Source organism: Polyodon spathula, chromosome 6, assembly GCF_017654505.1.
Source record: "Polyodon spathula isolate WHYD16114869_AA chromosome 6, ASM1765450v1, whole genome shotgun sequence".
Taxonomy (NCBI): domain Eukaryota; kingdom Metazoa; phylum Chordata; class Actinopteri; order Acipenseriformes; family Polyodontidae; genus Polyodon; species Polyodon spathula.
In genome coordinates this window covers 67,438,638-67,453,557 of record NC_054539.1, presented here as the reverse complement: position 1 = coordinate 67,453,557, position 14,920 = coordinate 67,438,638, and the positions used below count along the sequence as shown (strand labels likewise).

At 35.2% G+C, this 14,920-nt stretch overlaps 1 protein-coding gene across 1 annotated transcript in view; it reads left to right on the top strand.

The window, feature by feature from the left end:
- Nucleotides 1–3,838: 3,838 nt before the first annotated feature.
- LOC121317510 (visinin-like protein 1) overlaps nucleotides 3,839–14,920 on the top strand; it is a 34,464-nt gene continuing 23,382 nt past the window's right edge. Inside the window, exon 1 of the mRNA XM_041253517.1 lies at nucleotides 3,839–4,149. The gene's annotated coding sequence lies outside the window, so the exon portion shown is untranslated. The remainder of the gene's footprint in view (nucleotides 4,150–14,920) is intronic.

Genomic DNA, 14,920 nt, shown 5'->3' with positions numbered 1-14,920 from the left:
ATACTGTTTATGTTTTTGATGAAAATGTGGAGCAGTGGAAGACTTATAACTAGCGACTTGGGCGTTTTGTTACTGCAGATACATCACAGAACATAACCCTAACCTTAGAAAGTCACTCAGGATTCGGCCAAAACAAACCTTGGCGAAAGTGCGAACGACGAATCACCAGACTGCATGTAGAACAACAAGCATGGGAAACTGATTTCCATAGCACCTTTCTCAAAACACTTTAACGCTGGGTTTACTATAGTAGGGCACACAGAAGTCTCTTTTGTGACTAATAGACCCCCCCCCCTAAAAAAAAAAAAAAAAAAAAAAAAACCAAAGAAACGACGCTATAAACTGGTGATAACCCTTTAGGATTGTTTCATATTATAACATGCCGTATGGGTCTCCTCCACTGTACTAATGACATAATTGTTCGAGAAGACATACGTTTTAAAATACCGACCTACAGTTCAGCTGTCTGAAAACTTCTTCTTTCTCCCGCCGATGCCTGGTGACGTTTTTGTAACAAAGGACTAATTCGTGACCGGACTAGTAGCAATTGATGTGAATTTAGTGAAATGAAGGCGGTAAAACCTGAACCTTGAAACTAGTGGAAAGCTAAATTGTTTTGTTTTAATTGGATTACATTCAAAATAAAAAAAATAAAAAAATCCACCTTTAACCAGCCAAGAGGGTGTTAATGCGGCCTGGAGCTGCTGTCTCATAGTGGAAGTTGAAGTTGTCACATGGTATATAGTGGCATTAATAACCAACAGAAATGCATTCATCGTCACGCTAATTCGAAAACATTATGTGTAATGTTAAACTTCTATTGCACAGTAGCGTCCATCTGAATGGGGTATTAAACTGGGTAATGACATGTGCTACCTCATGTTTCAAACGCCTATGCTGGTATTTCATGTAATTGCTTTTAATGTTGTTTTTATCGAAATACTTTTTGTACCCTGTTGTGTGTTTTTGTTTACTTTGTCTGGCGGATATTTGCTCCCTACCAAAAAGTACTATAGTTATTTATGACAGATGCCAAACCTTTAAGGGAAATAGATTCAAGCTACCTTGCTGTTATTATTGTTAACGATGATATGGTATAAATTGCAGAATTTAAACAGTGAAACACTTATTTACTGTAATGTATGTAGATCAGAATACGCACATAGCAACGGGATTAACAAAGATTAACAAACCGAAAAGTCGGTTGATGTAATAAAAATGTCCGGAATTAAATTTTGTTAGCTACCGATACACATATAAATTACTTGTCTTTAAGGCTGGTATTAAAGCAACCTCTGCTAACCCATGCGTTAACCGAGGTTCGCTACAATTGTGTTAGAAGTGGACGGAGGTACCCCGGCATGCACTCTTCGGATTGTAACCTGGTGAGCAAGACCGGGGCAGAGGCTGGCAGAGGAGAGTGTCGTGTGCACGGGGGAAGGCAGCAGCAGTGCTGGTATGGGACATAAACCTGATATACGCTCTTTGCAAGGAAGCTTTTAGTTCGAGTGGCCCTGGGTTCGCGCAGCCCTCCGCCAAAATAAAAAATACCTAATATAAAGAAAACTGAAGAACTGAATTGCCGCCAATCTCGATCACTCTTGATCTGCCTATTTCTTCTCAGCCCATCCCTTGACAGTCGAACCAAAGATCAAACCACGCCCCCGCCTTCCGGTTGATTGATTTCACGAATAGATCAGGGATACCGGTTTCCAAAAGCAGTATTGTAACTTGGTAAAATTGTGTCAATGTACTCTCTGGTGGTAATTTAAGAATATATGGCCTGAAATAAATGTTACAAATATTCTGTAATTTCTCGTTTCAACAAAAATACAGTGAAGTAAAGTTCAATGAAGAAATGTAGTAAATGGAATGGTTATACAAATAGATCACTGCATTCAATAGAGTTTTTGTTTTATTTATTTAATTCTGCAAGAAAGTGTAATGTTGACATTTGAACATTACAGGTGCAATTACATTTTTTTTTTTTTTTTTTTTTTTTTTGAAAAGCTAGCTGTCTGAATTACTATGTAAAAAATGATGACATGGGGACATTTTACAAACTTGGATACTGATTTCCAATCCAACTTCACTGAAAGAATAAGGAGTAATAATTGGGGAATGGTCATGTAACCCTCCAAAAACACATGTCATACGCCTGTGCTTTCCCCTAATTCATATTTGCACAATTTAGGTTTTGTACAATTTAGTAAGTAGTCTCCTGGATACTTTTTTTTTTTTCTATGTAACATACAGTGAATACCAAGGCCAGCTATTTTATTCACCTATTACAGACCTGCCATTATCTGTAGAACTACTGTACAGGATGCACAGTGTGCAATGAGATTAAATTGAAATTTCTGACCAAATACAATCTGAGATGAAGTCAAAGCTTTTAATACTAGCCAGAATATTGCTATTATATAACTGTTTTATGATTTAAAAACAAACAAACCAAAAAAGATCTGTCAAAGATCCTGTGTTCATGCAAGCACTAGAATGTTGTGTTAATGCAAGTTAATGCAAGGTTTTGAAATACTGATAAAAGTTGAATGACAGAGGGATTCTTTATATCAATCTCAAATTGTATAACCCTGTACACAATTATACAATATTTTGTATGTATTTATGTAGCTTATCCTTTTTATCCAACTTGACTTCTTGTACATTTGAAATGATTTCCCTACATTTTTCTGTCACATAATATACCGGGCAAGGCTGTCATCATTGACATCCATAGAAATGTATGAATTGAGTAGATTCCAAAATTGTTTTTATTATTTACTTATTTATTTATTAACTGAATATGGTCCCATAATCTGTATTGATTTAGAATGTTTAAATATGTTTTAATATGAGCATGGATGATGTTTTGTTTAAATAGACATGTATGGTAAAATTAATTAGGCGATAGAAGCAGGTGGCTGTATGGTTCAGGTGACTGTAAATGCATGTTCTGCTGTACATTTGGGCTAGTACTTGTGTTTGTATTTTTTGTTATTGTTTCTCAAGCTTTCCCTTTGCATTATATTTGCGTTGAAAGAAAGTTAACAGTAACCATTCAGGGTCACCACTTTGCTATTGTTCCTTGTGAAGCATTCATAATTGATTCAGAAACGCACTAACCAACCTATCAGCTGCTGCAATTAGCCCTCTTTCATAGTCTGCTCTTTTACCCAATTCTGATTGAAACTGACTTCCAATAGGAAAAAGCTTTTTATACAGAATACAAATCAGGAATGCTGTTGGCATAAATACAGACCATTACATAAAACTGTGTGCTACCCCTTAAGTTTAACATGGCATATTTGCAACGTATCAGCTCCCCATGTTTTAAACATACCCATAGTATGGATTTACAATTATTTTCCGTATTAACTTTGCTTTGCCGTTGTTCTCTGTTATTTACCACTCCTTGCTATACAGCAAACTATCAGATCTGTGACAGCAACTGACTTTAGGAGATGCAGCTTTTATACATACAGTTACTCATATACACAGCAGATATATACTTTTAATGAACAGTTGTGCCGTTAATACATGGACATCTTAATGAGTAGTGTCACCCATTCGGCGTACTAACTGTATGGCCGTTTTTTTTCAGTTTATCTCAGCTTATAGACCTCATGCCATAGCATGCACTGTATAGTTTCACTGGATAGACTGGAACAAAGGTTAATTAACATTCAGCCAGGGGATTCCTCAATACCATGGTCTAACCCAGCCCCCTATACATTTCAACCCGCAATGTTCCCTCTGTATATGTGATGTAAGATGCTCTGTGGTTTAAATCTAGGTGCAGAGAAAGAGGCGTATTGCTTCTGGTTGCGCAAACTCAAACTAGACGATATCGAATAATCGCGTTTCTCTGCAAAAGAGAAGCAAGTAGATGAAATAAATACATGATGCTCGTGGTCTGACGCCGAGTTCCTACTGAACCTCGATCGTCACTCAACTCTAAGACCTGAGTAGGATCGGTCCCCGCTGCATCTCTGTTGGAACTGCATCTGCAAACCTTACCTATTTTCAGCTTGTACCTTTAGAGCGAAAGCTAGTGATCTTCAGATTTGGGTATACTTTATATTAGTTTTGTTCACATAAAAACATTTATAGATTAGACCTCCACTGACTTCGATTTTGTGCACAGAGGTAAGATTTTTTTTTTCTGTGCTGTGGTAAAATAACATAACAGGGCACCCTTTTGCACTGTGTAGCATGGGATGTTATTTTCGCCAGTTTGTGATTATTGCAGGGCTCCTATGTAAATGCAATTTTTTTTTCTCTCTCTTAATTGTTCGTATGTGTAGAAACGTGGGAGGGAGACGCTTTTTGTTGAAGGCTTTAGTTTTACTGGATTTATGCAATCAAGAGCGATTGAACAGCAGCATTAGAAAGTGCCTTACTGTAAAGATTATTTTATCAAAAAGACAGAAGGAAAAATGAGTTACGTTAAGCAATATTGGTACAGTGCATGTAAATATTTACCGCAGTACATGCCATGGGGGGGGGGCGGTCAATCAATGTGTGATGATGTGCTGTGTGTAACATTGTTGCTGTAAGCGCACGACCGCGGAATGTAAATATTTAACATGCAGTAACGAACAATTATTATTATTATTATTATTATTATTATTATTATTATTATTATTATTATTATTATTATTATTATTATTATTAATTAATGAAATGTCATGTAATACTAGACAATTAAATATTGCGAACACGGTTTGCATTATATGGATTTAACAGTGACTGATACGTTTTTTGTTTTTTTTTATCGTCTTCTTTTAAATTTCTGAACGCCTGTACATTTATTTTCAGGAGCTTTCACAGATCTCACTCATTGAATCACTGGCAACCAAAGGCTCGCGTAAAGGGCAGCGTATTCCAAAGGGGCTTGTTAAATTGCACTCATGGGTGCACATCGTTTACCCAAGAAAAGTGACTGTCAGCAGTGCTTGTTGGTGTTATTGAAACGTTATCTGTACAAAACCTATGCATCACAATGCTATATACTGTAATTACATGAAGTTGAACACCCTTTAGTAAACATGCTGTAGTATCCCTTCACTTATTATTTTATTGGAGTTTCCCTTCATACCCTGCAACGAATTAGCACAAAAAAAAAAACAACTAACACACGTACATTCAGAATGCAAACGTATTACTGTCATTTTGCTCCCTCACCCTGCCACAAAAGCACACTATTGTGCACAAAAATAAACAAGCAAGCATTGTACTCGTAAAGTGACACCTACAGCTACGACCAAAAGTTTAGCATCACCTAGAATTTTAGGATTGAGACATAACATTTTTAAAAAAAAAAAAAAAAACATGAACATAACTTTGATCTTTTATTTAACATTATGTAATAAACACACACACACACACACACACACACACACACACACACAAAAACATGATATCGCAATACAGAAGGATGTACAGGAGGATGATGACGTGGTTGCTTGAAATTCAGTTTTATCATTAATGCTTGTAAAACAGATTAATTGATCAAAACATGTGGATATAGTTATACTATAAATGATATAGATATTCAAAAAAAAAAAAAAAAAAAAAAAAATAGGTTAGTAGTTTACACAATCAAGCAGCATATCTGTCCAGACCATAACGTTTTCATAGTGCTCAAAAATGGGTTTCTTAGCAAGTTTATAATTGTCGTTTTAAATTCCCAGACGTACGATTTTAAAACAATGTTAACCCTCAAGGTCATTCCTTGCTGAAAAAAAGCGAAGACTTCTGGAAAGCAGTGTCGCTGGCCTTACATAATGAACAGACAGGCAACAGATAGTGCTTTGTAGCTACGTCATTTGTACAATGTGTCATATTAAGTAGCCTTTATGAAAATGTGCATTTTATCATGTGCAGCCTTTGTTAAATGCTCTGTTAGATTAATTTCGCATTTACATCTGCAATGGTTGAAATCTGTTAATTTCATACTTTATTTATTGATACATCAATGTGAAGAAGGCTATTGAGAGATATAATGTATTCCTTAATTCACACAATTACAACAACTATTGCAATTACTCCTATTACTATTAACCCTACTTATCAACAGTATTGGTTGTGCTCACAGAGTATGTCTTTGAGTTTTCAACTACTGACAGTAGATTTTGATCAATATTATCATGACCAATGATTACACCTTTCCGTGTTGAAAATAAGTCTGTGAAGTAAACAGAGAAAAAATAACAACAATATTCTCTTTAATCTGTGGAACATGTAAAATGACCAGGTATGCCCACTGGTGCTCTATATTAATTGTTTAATGCACATTTACACAGTGTTGTGGATATTGTTCTGTTATAATGAAACAGTCACAAAACTGTGAGCTGGAAAACAAAACCTTTGTACATTGTCTGATCAGTGGAGTAAAGATACATTTTCTGTACCTTTCAGAGAGAGCTGTGTCACTTTTTTTCTCCCTGGGCCTTAGGGAATTAGATAATAAAAGATGGAAATTCCTACAGTTCTTGGCCTGCGGGACATGTGCCAGTACCAGTTAATGTATCGGGATCAACCTTCTCTGGCACATTTAAAACACTTCATGATAAAGACACGCCAAGTAAATACAGTCTCTTTAAATTGAGCTTCTGTTTTAGCTATCACTAGAGAGTATCACTAGAGGGTAAATAAGGCTACACTGCTTTAGTAACTTACACTGTTTTAGAAAAGTTTTTATCTAATGGAATATTAAACTTTCATGTTAGAAAACTAGTGTCACTTGTAAAAACAGTTCATTTTGACAATGAACATGGGTTGTACTGTTTTGTTCTGAAAGGAACCCTTTATTAGCGTTAGCATTATTATTTTCACTGCTCCCTCATAGTTCATTGACAATGTGATATTCTATAGGCTTCAACAGCACATCATGCAGGCATTTTTTCATTACATTATTGTGTTCCCCATGGCGTGTGCATTGCCAGTACCCACATTTGTCTCTATACATAGGACATACAGCAAAGAAAAAACAATATTGACATTTATTGTATATAAAATAAATTCAACTTCTCAATCATAAAGGGAGCAGTAGTGCTGCTTTCAGACAAGCAGCAGCAAAACATTTAAGTCAATATGACACAGACAAATTTAAGAAGCTGGAAGGTGAAAATGAAAAGAACTGGATTTGAATCACAGCTGATGAGCTAATGTCATGGAGGGCTGAAAGTTGATTGCCTGACGGTACTGAATCATTTTCAAATTGGTATCCAAAAGTTCTAGGGTTCTTATGTAATATGGCATCCCTAGCATTATGTCTTTTTATTGGTATTGGATGTTTCTGTAGAACATGATTAGCTATGAATTTCCACATTGTCAGGGTACAGGTTACCCAGCCAGTGTTGTTCAGTTAAGTTGAGTGTATTGAACTTAAGTTATTGGAATAGTCTGTAGAGACTCTTTGAAAGCTGCTGTTCATTGAAGATTCAGAGAAAGAATGTAAATCAGCCTGGTACAGCAGTATCCAGGGAAGAGCGATAGGCTGCTGAAAAAGAGTGCTATACATCTAATTACTACTGTAGATTCATAAGAGGTGATTACTGTATATGCTGGGGTGGAGGTGTGTTGATGGGTATTACGTTGTGATTACAATGGGGATAACTCAAGTTTACGTAAAAATACAAACGTTTAGGGATAACCAAAGAAGAAGAATGCGAAGAATAAATTGTACAAGTGTAAAATGTTTGTAAATTAATTTTACTAATTTAGCATTTCAACATGTATGAATTTCGACAGCAGAACAGTATTTGGTTGACCTGGCAGTTGTATTATGTTTTATTTTTTTCAACTCAGTGGTTGTGTTGATTTATTTACTGTGTAGTGCCGTGCTCTGAGTAGACATGGAATACAGAATCGTATCATACACTTTACCTTTTTTCAAAGCCAGCAAATAACAATATAGCTAACACTGGAAATTAGTAGTCAGTAATCACAGAAAACAATAGACTTTTTGGCTGAGAGGAATTAACTAGGACAGTGGGATTTAAAAGCTGCTTTGCTCATTTTATTCAACCCCAATTCTGACCTTTGTATCAATATAACCAGTCAATAATGTGTTACAGATGGCTGTTGCCTGACTAATGGCAAAAGCTTTATATAATGAGTGTGTGTCTCAGGTTACAGTTTATCCTTACAGTATTTTGAAAGTACAACACAACATTGTGGTGCTTCATTGTCTGGTCAACTGGGTGTATTATTAGCCAGTGGCCTTTAAGAGTTATAGGGGCTGATGTAAGGATAGGAGCTGTGCAAACAATTGCGGCTGCAAAATCCAAATTGCCTAGCAACCAGGCAATTATTTTGCTCTGCGGCTTATGTAAGCTTAAGTACAATGCAAATTACTCAACACGTACAAATAATGAGCCACAATCATGATAATGAGGGTCACAATGAGCGCCGCCTGTGCATCGGGGTATTTTACAGCCCAGAGGTGAGGTGAGTTAGGAGTAGAGAGCAGTAGGCACTGTATGAGATTTGTGGAGCATAAAAATCAAACCAAATAAAAAAAAAAATTCAGAGGAAGGGCAGCCAAGTCCTCTTGGCGCACGGAAAAGAAAAGTTTTCTGAGGAGGAGATGAGTTCTTACGGCTGAGGTCACTCAGCATGAAATATAGTTATTTGGAAAAGCTTCAGCCAACATCAGTTATACTACCGAAGAGGCCATATGGTCCTCTATAGTGGAGAAAGTCAGTGCTGTAGGCGTTACCAGGAGGACAGTCAATGCAGCACAGGCATGCAGCACGAGCATGAGGAGTGCCAACATTCACATCACAACTGATACCACTGCAGAGGCAAGCAGAGAGGTTTACCATAGTAAAAGCATAGCAAAGCGTAATAAAGCATAGTGGAGCATAGCAAAGCATAATAAAGTATAGTGGAGCATAGCAAAGCATAATAAAGTATAGTGGAGCATAGCAAAGCATAATAAAGCATAATAAAGCATAGTGAAGCATAGGAAAGCAATGTAAAGAACAGTGAGGTATGGTAAAGCATATTAATAAATATGGTAAACCAGGGTAAATTATAGTTAATACTTGGTATTACCATGGAAATAGTATGGTAAAAGTGCAAAAATACCAAGCAAAAATACTATACGCAAAAGCTTAGGGCCCCAAGCAGTCAATGGGGCCATGACTCAGGGTGATTAGAATTTTTTTTAACCAGAACTTAGAATTTTCTGATATTGTACAAATTTATTTCTTTATTTATTTCTTTATTTTTTAATGAAAGCGACCCTGAAACACAAATTTAGTAACAGAACGAGAAGGGCGTCAAAGCTAATAGTACGCAGAAACCTATTCATGAAAAAAGGGGGTGCTTATGAGTACATACGAGGAAATAGAGAGGTACTCGAATGTAACTGCTTATTTAAGTGTTTACAATCAAATATAATGTCTTCTTATAAAGTTACTGGTGACTACATTTGAACAGCAGCGTTTTCTGTGACAGTAGAGTCTTCACAGGGCAGTACTGTACATGCAGTGTGCAGGATTTGTAGTGGAGCTGTGAAGCCAAGGCAATGGCGTCGAAAAGACCTTTACACATTGGGCAGAAAAAAGTGGGGTTGGAATCCATACAAAAAGAAAATTATTATTATTATTATTATTATTATTATTATTATTATTATTATTATTATTATTGGTTTTGAACTTTTAAATTAAAAACATGATCATGTTATTTCTATATATACATATTTTCACATCGGATGAGTAGTTATGTTACAATGTTATACCCATTTTTTGAAATGTAATTGACAAGATCAGATTATTGAGATTTAAAAAATCAGAATACAAGTTTTAGACATCAGCCTCGATTTGAATCTTACCATTGGGCTCTTTCTTGCTCTTTTTTCTGTTGAAATGGGATTGGCTGTGAGTACCAATATTACCTCCCCAGATTTTTTACTATTAATACATTAAAATCATAACAATTATGTTTCATTGCATTGCTATGGGTAAACTAAGCTGTCTGTGTTACTGGTGGGACTATGGATAATACCTGAACTCAGTGTATTCAGCCTATTTGATAGCCTATCTATTCATGTTGCAAATGTAGGCAAGCTGAATACAGAAAGTAAGTTAGACTTGTCTTTAAATAGAAATTATCTGCTGTTGAAAGCAAGTAATACATCATTTATTCAGTTTTCATAGGTCTGATTAGTAGCACAACAAATCAGTTACAAGTTTTGCTCTCTTCTGCTCTGAATGCACCCAGAAGGATGTTATGAAATAGAGAAACACATTTACAGGACAACTTTCAGAGGTTTTTTGCTCCAGTGCAAAATTTGCTCCACCTTTTCTAACTGCAAATAAACTCCAGATAATTTTCACAAACTGTTTTAAGTGGAAAAAAATAAAAATAAATAATAAATAATAATAATAATAATAATAATAATAATAATAATAATAATAATAATAATAATAATAATAATAATTGTATTTCTCTTTTATCATACCCACATTGTCTCTTGCTAGATTTGCAGCTTTAAACTTTTACAATTACTTTCAGAAAATCAGAAGCAAATGTTGCTCTAGAGCAAAAACCACTTTGAAAATCACCCTGTTACTTTATCAGCTAAATTAATTTTACAGTTAACATATTTATAAATGTTTTAATAAGAATCTAGCAATCAACTACAACATAAAGGAGAAGGTAATAAAAAATAAACAAAAATATTTCAGCTCAGGGCCCACAATCACCTAGCACTGCCACCGCAGTTACCTAATGGAGTGCTCAGAATCCTCTGATGAATCCGAACAGAAATGTAATTGCTTTTGGATATGTGAAATGAACAGACAGCCTGTTCATTCTGTTAAATACTATTGAATAGTAAATGAACACATTTTTAGAGAAAGATTTTAAATGCAATTGGACCTGAAATAATTGGTAATTAAATATTTTGGGACTTTTTAATGTGGCCCTGTCATTTTATCGAAAAAAGAAAATCTGTATTGAGGTTAACTGGCTGGTAAGAGCAGATGACTGCTTATTTAAGATGGCAAAATATAGGTGTGTATTGAATTTATTTTTTTTCTTATAGTTTTTTGTTTATAGTATGATTGTAATTACTAAGGTATTTAAAATGTATTTAATGGTTGTGTATTTGTTTTATAAAAACAAAATAGTAAGAGTTCAAAGCTGAAATCCTGATAAGTTTACTATATTATGCCAGGCTTTGTCTTGATCAACGTAATATTTGACAATAACCTTCACCTTTTTGCAATGTAATCCTTCAAAATTGGAAATTGCTCACTTAAGGCTGGTTCACACTGGGCATATGATTCAGACAGACGCTATAAACGGATGCAGGCTGTAGTTCACACTGAGCGATCTTCTTGATTTTTTATATCTTTTATATATTGCTTAAATCTTGATTTTTGCTTTTGCAACTAAATAGATAAATTAACTAGACATTGCAAAATTTGGAGAATAATTGAATAGTTTAATATCCAAGTTTAAAAATACAATTTTATTGAAGCTAAATAAATGAAACCCTGATGCGTGTATCTGCCTGGTTACAGCGCTCTCAGCGGCAGACATATAAGCATCCAAGATGGCGGATGGAAATCTTACTCAAAGTCATCCGTTGCCAGGTCTAGTTTTGTATATGTCTATGCGCGTAACACGACAGCTATAGGGAGAGGGCCAATCACAGGGGAGTCACAGAACATGCCCACATGCAGGATAGGGTCACACAGACACAGACTGAGTTAAACAAACAAGTGCCGGGAAATACCGAGCAGGAATTACAGACAGTACAAAACAAAGTCACCGATCATTACAATATTTAGTGTACATACATTTGGTTAGCCTGCCGTTTCAAGTGTTTAGCAGTTTTTCTTAACTTTCAACAGTGAAGACGCACAGTAAAGTGCCTTCCCATTTGATAGGCAAACATACATGCACAAGACTTGATTTTATAATGAATTATAAAACCTCTTTGATGCCTACTTCTGGGTTGTGATATTTATACAAATAAACATTTCTTTTCACACATTTATTTATTTATTTATTTATTAGCAGGCGTCCTTTTCCAGGGCGACTTACAACTGTTACAAAATATCACAGTACAAAGCATCACATTACAAAATACCACATTGTAAACTATCACATTTAAGAATGTCACATTACAGATAGGAGCAGTTGTAAAATACAATAAAATCAATAGCAAAAGATTAGAAAAAATTCAAATAAGAGCATAAAATAGAGGATACAGTAAACAATTACATGTAAGAGATGGGTTGACTAAGAGCAGTTAACTTATAGTAGAAATATTTGTTTATATGAGTAAAGTCCAGTATGAGCACGTAGTAAGTATGGATGAGAATCATTTCAAATAATTTATTTTTTGACAATTGAGGTGACACTTTTTTGTGGTCAGGTCGTAATGTGTCCAGTAATTAACGAGGAAGAGTTGGCTGTTATTATTTTTTTCAATTGTTGTTATTTTAAATGCCATATTCCCTAAAGAAAAAACAAAGCCACGTAAAAGCTGGATGAAACCGTGGTTGAGGCGTTGGCACAAACATGGGGCATATCATGCCTTTGTTGAGGAAATGAGGCTCGAAGACGCAGAAAAGTACCGAAACACCCAATCTATCGAAATACTACAAAACATAGTAAAACCTTTAACTGAAAAGGAAGATACCTTCTTGAGAGCGCCTATACCGGCAGAAGAGAGACTGTCGGTGAAATTGAGATATCTGGACACCAAGCTTGGGATATCTGTACAGAATTTCAAAACAAGCCCTGTCTGTGATTATCTCCGATGTCTGTGTGGCAATTTACAGCGCAGTCAGCATTATAAGAACCAATCAGAGTTTGCGAATTGCCACATGATTGCCTATGTCTACAGAAGTTGCTCATGAGGTTGCTTGGAAAGTAGAGCCCGGCTATTCACAACTGGTTCCGCAACTGCTCTCAGCTGGTTGCAGTGATGTCCACATATAAGCGACTCGGTTGCGCAGCTGATCGCTTAGGTGTAGACCCAGCTTAACAAAAATTTTTACCACTTTGCATTCAAATTCCTGCATTAAGTATTGTAAGTATTGTATCATTGCTTCCAGGCACTGTGTTGGTATGGATGTAGTACATTGTCGAGCGCTAACCATAAGTATCCTGGGCAGTGATCTTAGTACATGCTATTTTTGTAATACAGTACTTGAATAATATTTCCTAATTTTATGTTCTTTAAACAATTAATTAAAAATGGAAAAGGGGATACAATATTTATGGTCGCCAGTGCCGCAGTGTTCTCAGTCCAACACAGTTTGTGTTTATTAGAAAGATAATTTCTGCAATACTGGTTGCTGAGGAGCATTTACAGTACTGTTCAAACATGGACTGTAATTTTCACAAGCGTATGAATATATGTGAAGCCCTAAGGTTGAAGTGAGGATATGCATAGGATTTGATAGGGTGTGATATCACACAATGGTTTCACGCAGTCACTGCCACTAATGTGTCATACTGTATTGAATCCTGCAGTGCTGCATAGCAAGACTGTTAGGTAATTCAATCAATAAAATATCCCCTGTAAATATACCTAAATGTCAGTGTAGAAAAATATTGTCATGTAAAACAGGAGGTATATTTCATTTTTTAAAGCCATTGGGTTGTCCATTTGTGTCTTCTTTTTACTGTCTTTTTTATGTGTTTAAATATTTTGTCATTATTGTTAGCTGTATAATTTACTGTGCAATGATTATTTTTGCAGGGAAAGTCTTACATACCTCATGTAACATTAGTCAAAGAATATGATCGGGGTCTGTGTGTGGGTGCTGCTGTTGAAGTGAATATATACAGTGGGTAGTTCAGAAAAAGGATGATATCATTTTGCGTGCTATTTTGTTGATCAACTTGCAATGAAGTTAGTTTTTTATTGTTAAATATGGTATGCATAGTAAAATACATTTGTTTTGGCAGTTCAGTACCTCAAGGAGAATTCCTTGAACAGTCTTGCATTTGTTTGCAGCCTTTTTATCACCCAGAAGCTGATTGTGGGTATGTCTATTTATATCTTTAGGTATAATGTCATGCATGTGTCTTTTTAATTATCTAATTATAATAAAAAATAACACACATCACATAATCATTTTTTTTTAATTTAACAGCCAGTAGCCCACTATTAAATCAAAGTATTTCAATGCTTAATATCTATTGAAAGTGATACTTTGGTAGAATCTTTAAATTATGACTGTTTTGATCTTTTCTGTTTTGAATATTTTACCCTGAAATATTGCTTGTTTTATTTTAACCTTGTGTAGAATATCTGCCTCTGTAATAGAACTTTCAGAGATTCTTATCTGATGTGATGTGGCAGGTTTCAAAAGCTTCCTCAAGGTAGTATGAGTGAAAAATAAGGAAAAGTCTTATTTTTAGAATTCCTCTTCAAAACTAAAAATTTCCAAATCTTGAAAATCACCAATTATTAGTAGTCTTAAGAAATCTACCTTAGTAAATGTGATTTTCAATAATTGCTAGAAATTATGTTTTTGAAATTGTTTGACTGCATCAAATGGCCCTACTGCATAAATAACATGGACCTGGTGTGCACAAACTTAGAAATACTGAAAACAGCTAAAAAAAAAAAAAACTTTTATATTGGTTCCAGAGAATGCACAATGCAGGTCTCAGAGGAGATTGATGTACTAACTGTTTGGTCTTCTTTTCAGGAGGAATCCATTAAATGTGTTCCAATCAATGTTCTAATGTGTCAACTACAAGGTCACTCGTAGATCACTGCTGTTTACAAACATCTTTGTGCAGCAAAGAAATACAGTATGTGTTTCCCATTGTTGCAGCATAGGAGCACAATGTGTGGAGAACGCTGTCTATAACTGGTATTTAATTTAGTAGTCATATGCTTTCTTCACAGCAGTAAAATTTTTTAGTTTAC